The sequence below is a fragment of the Protopterus annectens genome, chromosome 13.part0 (genome assembly GCF_019279795.1).
Source record: "Protopterus annectens isolate FY-2018-M chromosome 13.part0, PAN1.0, whole genome shotgun sequence".
NCBI lineage: Eukaryota > Metazoa > Chordata > Ceratodontiformes > Protopteridae > Protopterus > Protopterus annectens.
This window is the reverse complement of record NC_056747.1, coordinates 1,098,517,334-1,098,529,871: the sequence shown is the minus strand read 5'-3', so window position 1 is coordinate 1,098,529,871 and position 12,538 is coordinate 1,098,517,334. Positions and strand designations below refer to the sequence as shown.

Genomic DNA, 12,538 nt, shown 5'->3' with positions numbered 1-12,538 from the left:
CTGTCTCTGGAACAAGCTCCCCATCCATGTGAAGCAGAGCTCCTCAATAACCCAATTCAAGTGCAACTTGGACAACTGGATGCTGAACAGAAAAATTCACCCCTGGTTTGGCATCTGTGTCTCTAATAGACACAATCAGCCTGTAAATGCTTTATCTGCCAGGCCCCTGCTTGTAAACGTTTCATTTCCCAAGCCACTTCTTGCACTTATCAAGGGTATCAGAACTTGTCAGAGATTTGGGATGCATGGCTAGGCTTAAAAAGGCCCTTGTGGTCATTAGTCTAATAAACACCTGCAAACCTATTACTGCTAGAGAGTATCTATTACTAATTGTTAGAAGTGAATTTTCCAAAAAAATGTATTGTTTCGCTGTTGTGATGTCTCATCAACAATAGAACAGTTTGGACTGTGGGAGGACGACTGAACTCACTACCAGGAACTGACAACAGAGTAGAGGCAAAGCAAAAGGGCAAGGGAAGTGATAAATTAAAGACCAGTTATGGTTGAATTTACATCCAAAACTAAAACAAAAGCTGCAGCCAAAAAAAGGATAATTAGTACGGCATATAAAATAATACGTAACTACAAGAATCAGCCAGAAGCTCTTACAAGAAACTGGGGAATGAAAATAGAAAAGCACCATACAAAGGAACAATGGGGGAAATGTTTGTATGGCTCACAAATATGCAACAGAATGTAGAGGAGTTTAAGATTTTTGGATTTAAGTGTTTACATAGACTTTTTATACCCAGAAAAGACTACAGAAAATGTTTTGCATGGGTATCCAGTTGGAGGTGTGATGAGAAAGAGAAGGCTACTTGGGAACATGTTTTTTTTTTGAGGGGGGGGGGGTGCAATGAGTTGTTATTCCCTACAGGGTAGTAAGTCAAAAATGCTGAGGTAACAAAATTACTGTAACTGAAAAAATGATACTTTTGAGCAGGGATATACAAAGTGAATCGCCTATACATAGTTAGGACCCAAAGTTTAACACTGCTGACTGCCAAAAAAAAGCAATTACTAGAAAGTTCAAATAAACAAAGTAAACAAACTGTAGCACAATTACTGAACACTCTAAAGGAGATAAAATAAATGGAGACGGAACCTGTATATATAAAAAAAAAAAAAGGAAGGAGAAGAAGGAGAAATAAATGGAACCTGTAAAACTCATTTATTACTAATATTTATTTACCGGGATAGTCCAGCTGGATGATAAGCCCATTTTCAGCAGAGTCCCTGGGAGAAAAGCTTTAGAGAAATTTTTTACAATATTTAGAGAAGGACAAAACAGAAAATTATGAACATCATAAGAACTCTTACTTCACAGGAAATATATTATAAACATCATGAGAATAATAATCACAGCTGCCTTATTAAAAATAGTAAAGATTTAGATGAATATATTTAAAAAACTGAATATGGTAAGAAAAGTAGAGAAAGGAGGAAAAACACTAGAACTACATCAAAAAGAAGGGTTGTAGAGGCTAGAAGAGGAAGAAGTGAATGGACAAGAAAAGTGGAAAAAAAAGAATGAAGATAGATGGAGATTAGGGTAAAGGAAAGATGTGAGGTAGAAGGAAGGAAAGGAGAGAGAAAGGACAGGTAAGGTAAATCGTGAGTGAGAATAAGGAAACATCTGCATGAAGGGAAGACAGTAAGAAAGTGTGTAAATAACAGAGGAATAAAGAGAATAGCCAGTTACTGTACATGTAATACATGTATTTATATATACATAACACATAGAATAATGTTCCAGAGGAGTAATGAAATTTAAGGTAATGAAGGGCTTGGGCAATCTATGCAAGGTTACACAGAATAACTGTCAAGAAAGCAAACCTGGTGTAATAACCCATGAAAAGGAAACAAATGTCCGCTATTTTACAACAGCATGTGTGCCCATGCCCCTGTGTAATACATAAAATTAAACTGTTTAAAAAACAGTTGAATGCAAGCATGCTGACACCAAGATGGCACAAGTATTTAATTATGATTTCTCTAACCCAGTGAGCATACCCATTTATTACAAATATGCCATCACTCCAATGTTAAAACAGAAATACAGCAAAGGATACAAAATACAACTACACATGGTCTTCACTGTAACCTGATGTACAGTACAGCACACTACTTCAGCTAGCAGTCAACTGTTAAGACTGCTTGACTGTGGAAAAAAGCTCATAAGAAAAATGACCGTTTTTGGTAATGGACCACTTGAGAAGAATCAGGTTTTAAATATGGAAATACAGATTTTTAACTATAAATAAGATAATTTAGCATCACAGGACGTTACTAGGCTATTGGTCCTGAGGCCCTTACAAGCCTAGCCAAGAATTTAGCTCATGTTCTGACAAGTCAGCACCCGATGCCCCTACCAAGCAGGGACACAGGTGGAATACCAGGGGTGTGTTTTCTGTTACCCACCCAGTTATCCAGGTTGCGCTTAAAAAGGGTTAATTGTGCTATTAAAACTGCCCTTTTTCCAGGTCAATTGTACAAACTGTTGAGCAGTATGCCGCTCTCGCTCGCCAATGTACTACTGATTTCTGCCATGGTCTCCAACATACTATGTCCATAGAGATAATGTTGTGCATGTACTCGGAACAAATTCCATCCCTCTGGAAGACTGCTCCAACTGACTGGTCAAGTAACCATCAATCTATACCCACTCCCTCCCATGTTGCAAAAAACTGAATTAAGCTTCCCTTTACCAAAATAAATAAACAAAATACAAATTAAAAAAAATCCTTTGGTTGTACACAAAAAATAGTTTTTTTTTTCCAAGCTGTGATTCTGCTAAACCATATGACAGCTTACTTTGTGCACAACAAACTCCCTGCTGTTCATTACAATCTAAAAGCTTCTGAAACAGACTCCCACATCTTGCAGACTAGCATGTGCATTGCATTTTTGTTGCAGAGCATATCCAAACTGTATACAAATCTCCAGAATGGATGTTAACTGTCTATAAAGCAGACTAACCCATTTGAGCTCCCCCTATCTCAGCAGCAGGTAACCTTTCACATTTCCATTTCACACTACTTATGGCATGATTTCTGATTTAACTACTTAATACAATGCACTATTTTTGCTGTTGTTGTTTATACTCCAGACAATCACACCAAATGAGTACCATTTTACAGCAGCAATCCAGGAATGAACCAAACCCAAGAATGAAGGGTAAAGTTTGTCAACAACTCACAGCATTAATCCCCTGAGGAACACTTCAGCACTTTCATATGGAGTAGTTTTTCAAATACTATTATTTTGTACTTCATCAACATTCAGGTGAGCATAATTCAATAAACGTGTCTGTTCTGAAAATTTTTTTTTGTACTTCACTGCATTGCATTCAAGCTGCCATAATTACGACAGTTCTTATTTTCCAGAATTCTTTCACAACTTGTCCACTAACAAGACATTTGTCATTTTCAGACATATACTCCACCTTTTTCACACTGAAACTTATTAAAGAAAAGAAATATAAATACTGAAGTAATGGTAGAGGTAGTGATAATTTTCCATCTTTCAGACAGTATATTTTGTTTATTACAGCACTTAGCATAAAAGTGCACAATAGCTACTCCCACCACCTAAATTTGAAAAATAAAAATGATATGCAAGTTACAAGATTACTGAAATGCTTATGCTTCAGGATGTATCCAAACCAGCCAAATCTACAAGCTGCGTTTTCCATAGGCAAGTGCTAGGCTAGCCACTCTTGTGAGCCATTTTAATCATAACCAAATTCTCCTTTTCTGACTGAAATAAGCTAACCCATTTGGCTATAGAATGGCCTTACCAATCACATGGTCGACAGTTGTATATTACCAATAATGAGAACAACTGAGATCATACCATAGATAATTTTAAAAGACCCATGCATGGGGTAAAGCATTAAGGAGCTGCTCTGTCCATTAGTAGTACAAGGGGCAACCCTGGGGTAAGTTTCCTGTTTCCCATCCATACATCTAAGTTGTGCTTGAATACAGAAAGGGATGAATTTTGTTTTTTTATGGATGGGGAGTCTGTTCCACTGCAGTGGTTTTCTCTGTGCAATATACCTCTCCCTACAAATCATTCTGTTGAAGTTGCAGAAAATGGCTTGGATCCCTATACAGTATTTCTGATGCCATATGACTTGCTGATGTGCAGCAAACCCATTATGCTTTGTGTGCCAGACACAGGTCACCTCTTAGCAGTCTGGAAGATACGAGCATAGTGACAGGGCCCTGAGTCAGTCCATGTAGGACAGGTTGTTTAGGCCTTGTATCCTTTTAGTAAAAGTATCTCTACGGGCACTCCAGTTGCTGCATGTGTCTGGACAAGTACATGCCAAAAGGGCCACTGATGATTGTTCCCTTTTACTCTGCCCTAATTAGTCCAGTGACATCCCTAAATCTAATTAGTCCAGTGACATCCCTAAATCTAGACAATTATTTTGTTTATAAGCTGGGCAATATAAAATAACTTTCATACAGCAATAGACACATGCTGGTCAAAAGTTAGGTCACCAGTCACAAGTTCCCAAATCCAAAACCACTGGGTCAATTCTAATGGCCATATTAGCAGTGTGGTAGTTCTCGAGATACACGACTTCCCAATGGATACAATAAAGCATTTTTTGACACTTACTTTCAGTCCATAATTTTGGCACCAGAGATTTATTTGGAACAAACCTCCGTGCATGGTCTCAAAGTCATTTGTGGATTCAGTGACTACTCAGATTCCATTAACATAATTCATAAAGGGTGCTTTTGTCTTCCTTAAGCCCTCCCCAACCTACTTGGTTCTAGAAAAGGAGGGGATAAACACAGGCATCAATCCTCCCAAAACATTAAATAATTTGCAGAAGTTATGACATTACTTTTGTTGCCTGACTTCCACAAACTATTTTCAGACTCAACTCGGGCTATGAAATCAGCAGTGCAGAGACAAGTAAACAATAAGTAAGAATATTTAAATATGCATTATTTGATGAGTGTATTAGCAGACAGTAAATATGCTTTAGGAACATGAGCTCTGTAATATTTACGCAAGTGATTTAGGCATGCCTGCCATTAACATATTTACACAAGACAATAGCACTGAAAACTGTCAACTGTTATTTACAAGGCAGCTATGTAGTTAGGATCTAAAAATGAAGCACCGAAAGCTGAAAAGGGGGACGTGCAAAAGGGAAGAAAGGAAGTGGAGCTATGGTTACAGTGATATGCAACAGGAATTTGGTTACACAATCGAGACAAGTTGATTAAAAGTGGACCAATGACATCCCACAGCAGGTATATTAAAAGCGAGCCAAACACAAAACAATCTACTAACCAGGCTACCACCCTGAAAGTGGCACATAAGTATTACATTTATGTGTAGCAGCAGTCAGTTTTAACACTGCCGCTAACTAAAATTTAATAGCTTTGACAGTTTTAACACACTGACAAAAAAAAAAATGAATTCTGCTGAAGCGATGAACTACTTCAGTTTTAGGGCATACATCACATATGACAGCAAGTAGCAACCTACATTCAACAGAAACTGTACTCAAAGCAGCTCATTCTAAAATAAAAGCATTCGAAGGACTCCCAGAAACCGGTTCAGTTTAAATAAATCTATATTGGCGGGCTACTTAAAGTTAAAGCAACTGAAATCGCTATCTCCAATCCACTGACAAAACTTGTAAATCCAAGTAAACACTTCCTGTGTCCTATTTCTATAGCTCCCCCTCTATCAAACGTGCATTCCTTCCAATTAAAAGCAGTGTGTGCTGTTCTGAAGAGTCATGCTGCTAACACAGGTTCTAACTATGCATGCACAAACACTGTTAAAACAGTATTTCCAGCAATGTTTTGAAGGCTCCATTTTAAAGAATGTAAACACAGTCCCAGCGGCTCACTTTTTAGTAGTACGGCTGTAAACCTCTCCTACTTGCACCTCTTTACTCACTTTATAGCCGCAGCGATTTTTTGCGCATGCTTCCTTAGCTATCCCACTATTTGGCAGGATGTCACAGCCTCCAACAATGCGCATGCCTAAACCTCAATAGTCTTATATATCAGCTAAATACAAAGCTCAGTATTTGGCAACTCGATTAAACAATATTAATACATTGACTTTATTGTATCTCATGCCGAGTATTCCTGAAATGCTTACCACTTATGATTTTTCAAAGGCTGTCGGAAAAGTTATCCCTGAGCCGCTTTCACTGGTTTGGGGCACAACTACACTCCCGACAGGCGTCTGGAAAAGATGGAAAAGCACAGCAGGTCCAGTCTCTTACAACTGAAGCCACCCCCCTTCACCATGAAGCGGCTCCTGCGAATAGGCCCCAACTTAGGCGGAATGACCACTTGTTTACAAACTCACCTTAATACCAGCCGTTTACCCAAGAAGGAGCCACATTCCGCCTCTACATCCGGGTTACGCACGTTCTCTAACGCTCACGTTAGGCAACGTACAATGACACAACTGTTTCCCGCCATGTTTGTCTGCAGTGCTACTTTAATGCCTCGACGGTTCGCATATGAATGTATTTGCAGCTCGATAGTAAGTTGTAATCGAACAATGAACATGTATTTATGGCAGGCTTTGTGAGGATTATCTGGCATTGCATATGGGGAGGTTGCATGGCATATATTTTAAGCTACCATCAAGTATTGCTCAGGATGTTGCTGTCTTCAGCCAAAATGCACTGCAATGTGACAGAACAGTATTGGTTACAATGGCCAAATTGCACTTGACATTACAGTTAAATAATGTTTATTTATTATTTTTAATAAGACAAACAAAAATAATATTTATTCTTCCTACAGTTTGGAAGATATTCTGCTCAACTTTGGGCAGGCCTTTGGGTATTAGAGGAAACTTAACGCAGCTAGCTAAAATAAGTAACATAGGATAAGGAGGACATACAGACTCAGAGCAGAAGGCACCTAAACCAGGGAGTGAATTGCTGAACTAAAAAGGGAGTGAGTGTGCCTTTGTATGAGAATGTAGTTTTTCTGATTTTTAACTGTTTCTGTTGACATTAAACAAAATCTTTCAACAAAAAATCAATAAAAGTCTTCAAAGTAAACTACAAAAATCCAAAAAAACACAATGGGGCTGGAAACGCAGAGGATACACCACCAGTAGAGACTGATTGAAAAAAAACTTCCGATAATTTATTAACGGTTAAAATTTCTTAAAAACAAAAATACATGAGCGCTTTCGTTTGGCCTCTGCCAAACTTTTTCAAAACATTTACCAATCCATTTCCTGTTGCCTATATAGGCGTAGCTTGTTCATTATACAAATTAAGTTACGTCATTAATTAAATAATTAAATAATAATTGTTAAATACAAAAACGTGCCTTCTCCAATTCACTTTTAAACTTTGTGAATCTAGCATTTGCTATCCTTCAAAAAGACAGTTGTAAATTCATATAAACTGTGTAGTATTCCATTTAAGAATATGAATTGATTTGTATATGCCTTTTTATAAAAATTTGTTTTCTTTAACCACTAAGGTTTGTCGACATGGATGGTTTCCTCTGAATCTAAAGAGTTGTATAATAAAAACATCTTGTGTAGAATATTAGTTCCTCAACAACAATAAACATACGAATGTTTTTATCAATACTGATAATGTATATAGTGTTATTGTGTTCATGCACGTTTTTAAATCTACACTTAAATATGCGTGCATATATACATGTTCATTCATTCTGTGCAAACCGAATGTTAATAATCATATTTTTACATGCGCTGTCTACTGAACCTAATTATTCTTAGGACAGACCATACCTGTGATAAAATACAAACAGTAAATAAGTGAATAAAGGTATACGATGTGTGTATTTTATATGTGCATGTGTGAAACTGTAAGAGATTATAAAAACTTGATTAGTTTAATTTTATAATATAATAATATAATATAATATAGGGGTACCTGGTAGTCATTGTAGAGAATCGATCTTTTGTAGACTACGCCACCTCATGCTCAAAATTTTATAATGCCATATGTGTTTATATGTATGTTTTTAAGAAGTCTAACTATATAAAATTAAATATTTTTTATGTGTTTATTTAATTAAAATATATTACAAATTATACATTACAAATAAATCCTTAAATAATGTTTTCATATATTGTTATATATATGTATTTTTGTGTAGTTATATATAAACATTTTTCTCCTAATAAATATATTAATAAATGAATAAATTCAATTAAATTAAATATTAAAATGGTGTATAAATAATATATCTGATATTAAAAACACATAAATGTTTGGGTTCCTTTTAAAATTGATATTAATTTATGACAATTAAATAAAATAAATAAATAATTTTTAACTATCTTAATAAAGGAGGAGGAGCATGGCAACCCATGCTGGAAAAGTTAGAATTGGAGTGGCAACTAAGACTAAATTCTAACAACTGGCCTGGAATGAACAACTACATTTCAATAAGCAGTATTTTAAAATTAAAATCTTTATTAAGATAGTTAAAGATTATTTATTTTATTTAATTGTCATTAATTAATATAGCAATAACCCACGCCTGGGTGTGGGTAATGCTAAATTTACCCACGGTTGGTGTGGTTTGGTCCCGAGGGCGAAGCCCGAGGGACCAAACAAAGCCAACCGTGGGTAATTTAGCATTACCCACACCCAGAAGTGGTTATTACTATTATATGACATTATTTAAGAAAAGAAACTGTTACTTTTCTTAAATAATGGCATAGTATAATGCCTGTTTACTGCCCTTCCGCAGATGTCTGGCATCCGCGGCAGTTTATTTTTTAGAATTATATCCAATAATTGATCGTGCAAATTGATGATATTTTGTTAACACCCATTTCCAGCCCCATTGTGCTTTTTTGGATTTTTGTAGTTTACTTTGAAGACTTTTGTTGGTTGGTTCGTTCGTAGCAGCATGGACTTGGCAGGAAACAACACAGAGAAGTCACCAAAATCCTCACCAGAGGTATCATTGGATTCTATTTCGTGCCTTTTACAAAAACTCAACGACAGGATGGACAGGTTTGAACAACGTTCTCTATCACAATGTTCAAACATAACTCTGCACAATAACCCTTTTGTGAATATAAACGAGGATGAATCAGACTTCCAAGGGGCTAATAACTTGTCGGTGGACCGTGTAAGACAGGGAGAAATTGAAATTCAACCAACTACTTCAGCTGACGATACTACTGGATTATCGGAAGATTTTTCCAAGTGGGTGCACAACACAAAAGGTTTACATATGAGTGCAACACGTCAAACAGGTACTGTGGAATCATTCACCGATAAACTTGCTGAATTAGACTACCTTTTATTAAAAATTAAAAATAAAAAAATTGCAAATGGATAACCTATATTTCCAGGAATGTATTAATAAACACGTTGTGCCTAAGGGCTTACGTATCTGGAGGTTTCCAACTGGGTTATCTGCTAATTCATCTTTACACATAGAACTTCTGAAACTGTTTGACAAATTCGGCTTTGATTATATGAAGTTAGTTATTAGCGACAACAACTCAACCTTAAGTAAGTTAATTAAACAAGCGAGTGACCTAGACAAGGAAATAAAAAAAGACACTGTGTTTAGTAAATTTGACGTTGATTACCATCGTATTTTCACATCAATAGATGAGAAAATAAAAGTAATTAGGGAAAGGAAACTAAAAAAACTTGATCGTGATGTGTATGCCTATGGTCAAGGAAATGCATACCCACAACCTCCGCTTTCACAACAGTGGGGAAATCAAGTCAATTTTGGAAAAACTAATAACAACAACAACACAAACTTTGATACAACCCTAACTATTGACGAATTTTGTGATGAAGACGCTGATTTTTTAGGGGAGGGTGCCTTTCCCCCATTACGAAGATCAGAGAGGCTTCAGCAGCGTCAACAGACGAATCAACAGAGTGTCCAGGGACAGCAATATCAACTCAACAATCGTGGGTCGTATACGAGGGGGAGATTTCAGAAACAGAGGGGAGCATATAGGGGTCGTTATTAGCCTCTAACGGCACCCACGGTCCTACTCTGTACAAAAATAGAAAAGGTGACTTTGTGGTTTACAACTACACGGACATTACTTTAGGAGACGACATATGTGATTTATTGTCCCGTGGTCAAACTTTTGTACCAAGTCGGAAAATGGACATTGTGCAAAGTATTATAGATTTGAAATTGTTCACTAGGAAGTTGAATTTTATTTACATGTTTAAGCATACTGAAGAGATTGTAAAACCATTTTACATCTCTAGTTCTTTGAATCCACCACTACACCCAACAATAGAAACATTCGAAAAGATGTGTGAACTTGACTTTAGATCTATTTCAAGTAATTACAATAACAGGATGAGTTATAATCTTTCAAAACTTGAAAAAGACACTTTATGGGATTTAATTAAGATGGATGCCATCAGGTTTATCAAACCAGATAAAGGAGGGGGTATAACCATTTTTAATGTTAGTGATTACAACCAGGAAATGGAACAAATATTGAACAGTGAAACATATTCGCTGAGTTCTATTAATGAAAGGAACATTGCGTATAGACGAATTAAGGGTATCATATACGATTTATTTATTTATTGATGGGGATCTTACTACAGATGAATTTAATTATTTGAACATAGATCATCCAAAGACACCAGCGTTCTTTGGAGTTCCAAAACTCCACAAAAGTGTTGAACAACCGCCCTTTAGGCCCATAATAGATGCAAAAGGGTCTATAACGTACCCCATTGCTAAATTTATAGACTTAAATTTAAAGAAGTATATACAATTAGAGAAACACCTACTTAAGCATTCTTGGCATTTTTTAACAATTATGAATGATACCAACTATGATAAAAAGGATATTTTATTAACAATAGATGTCAAAGACCTGTATTCCACCATCCCGCACAATGAAGGTACCACTTGGTTTAATAATTATTTATCTGAAAAGGGTGTTATACAAAATATCATCAATTTGCACGATCAATTATTGGATATAATTCTAAAAAATAACTACATCTACTTTAATAACAACATTTATTTACAAAAAGAGGGGGTAGCAATGGGATCCCCTTGTGGTGGTTTGTATGCTAATATAGTTATGTGCATGTGGGAATTTGAACATGTTTTTTGTTCTAAATATTTTAAGTATTGTAAATGTATTTACGTTTTTTAGACGATATTTTTATAATATGGAAGGGGAACATAGAATTGATCGATGAGTTTTTAGATTATATAAACAATACCACACAATTTTTAAAATTTACTGCAACCTACGATAAAAAATCAATTTCATATTTAGATGTGTTACTAAAAAAGGACCAGGATAGAAAAACTTATAAATCTCAAATATTTCGTAAGAAAACATATAGTAACACATTATTGCATTATAGTAGTTGTCACCCATTTTCACAGAAGAAGGCGGTAATAAAAGGTCAGTTTGTGTGGGCAGCCAGGATGGTTAGCGTATGGGAAGATTTCCTCTCAGAATGTACACATCTGTCAAATATGTTTTTAAATAGAGGATACCCAGATTATGTTGTGGCTAATGTAATGGCAGAGGTGGTAACAAAACGTGAAGATTTAGTTTATAAACCATTATTAAATTATAGTGTTTATACGGCAATAGAATCAACACCAATAGTACCACCATCATCCAGACAAAATAACCACCATAATGAAACAACAGATTTGGTTATTTCAGAGGGGGAATCTACTAATAACAATAGGAAATTTAGGAATTAATTTATAACAAACTACAGCCTTCATAGTAAAAAGGTAAAAGGTATTTTAAATAAGAATTGGCAGGTACTCATGAATGATACGTCATTTCACAACATCCTAGATAAAGAACCCACCATAGTATATAAAAAAGGTAGGAATATAAAAAACCTTTTTGAATCACATAAGAATGGAGAAGTGGAAAGAACATTTAGATGTGGAAATTGTAAGTGTTGTAAATATGTTTTTGGAACTACAGAAATAACAATTTCCAACATTAGGATTTCTTTGAAATACAAAGCTTGTTGCTCCACAGAAAAAGTAGTGTATTGTGGAGTTTGTACATGTTGTCCCATGTTTTATGTAGGAAAGACGGAAAAAAAATTTAAGGAGAGAATAGGTGAACATGTTAGAGCCATTAGGGACGGGTGTGAAATTAACGCCCTGGCAAAACATATAAAAAGTTACCCTGAGCACTCCTTTAAATTCGTGGTCTTGGAAGTAGTTAGACATGACACGAGAGGAGGAGCATGGCAACCCATGCTGGAAAAGTTAGAATTGGAGTGGCAACTAAGACTAAATTCTAACAACTGGCCTGGAATGAACAACTACATTTCAATAAGCAGTATTTTAAAATTAAAATCTTTATTAAGATAGTTAAAGATTATTTATTTTATTTAATTGTCATTAATTAATATAGCAATAACCCACGCCTGGGTGTGGGTAATGCTAAATTTACCCACGGTTGGTGTGGTTTGGTCCCGAGGGCCGAGGGACCAAACAAAGCCAACCGTGGGTAAATTAGCATTACCACCCAGAAGTGGTTA

At 35.8% G+C, this 12,538-nt stretch overlaps 1 protein-coding gene across 3 annotated transcripts in view; it reads right to left on the bottom strand.

Annotated features, from left to right (window-relative positions):
- The window catches only part of LOC122788129 (speckle-type POZ protein), a 1,772,079-nt gene extending 1,765,660 nt beyond the window's left edge, over nt 1–6,419 (bottom strand). For 2 of the 3 annotated variants that reach the window (XM_044055069.1, XM_044055068.1), the window contains exon 1: nt 6,145–6,415. The gene's annotated coding sequence lies outside the window, so the exon portion shown is untranslated. Of the gene's footprint in view, nt 1–6,144 lie in introns of all 3 variants that reach the window. The other variant, XM_044055071.1, reaches the window with a different exon arrangement.
- Nucleotides 6,420–12,538: the final 6,119 nt, after the last annotated feature.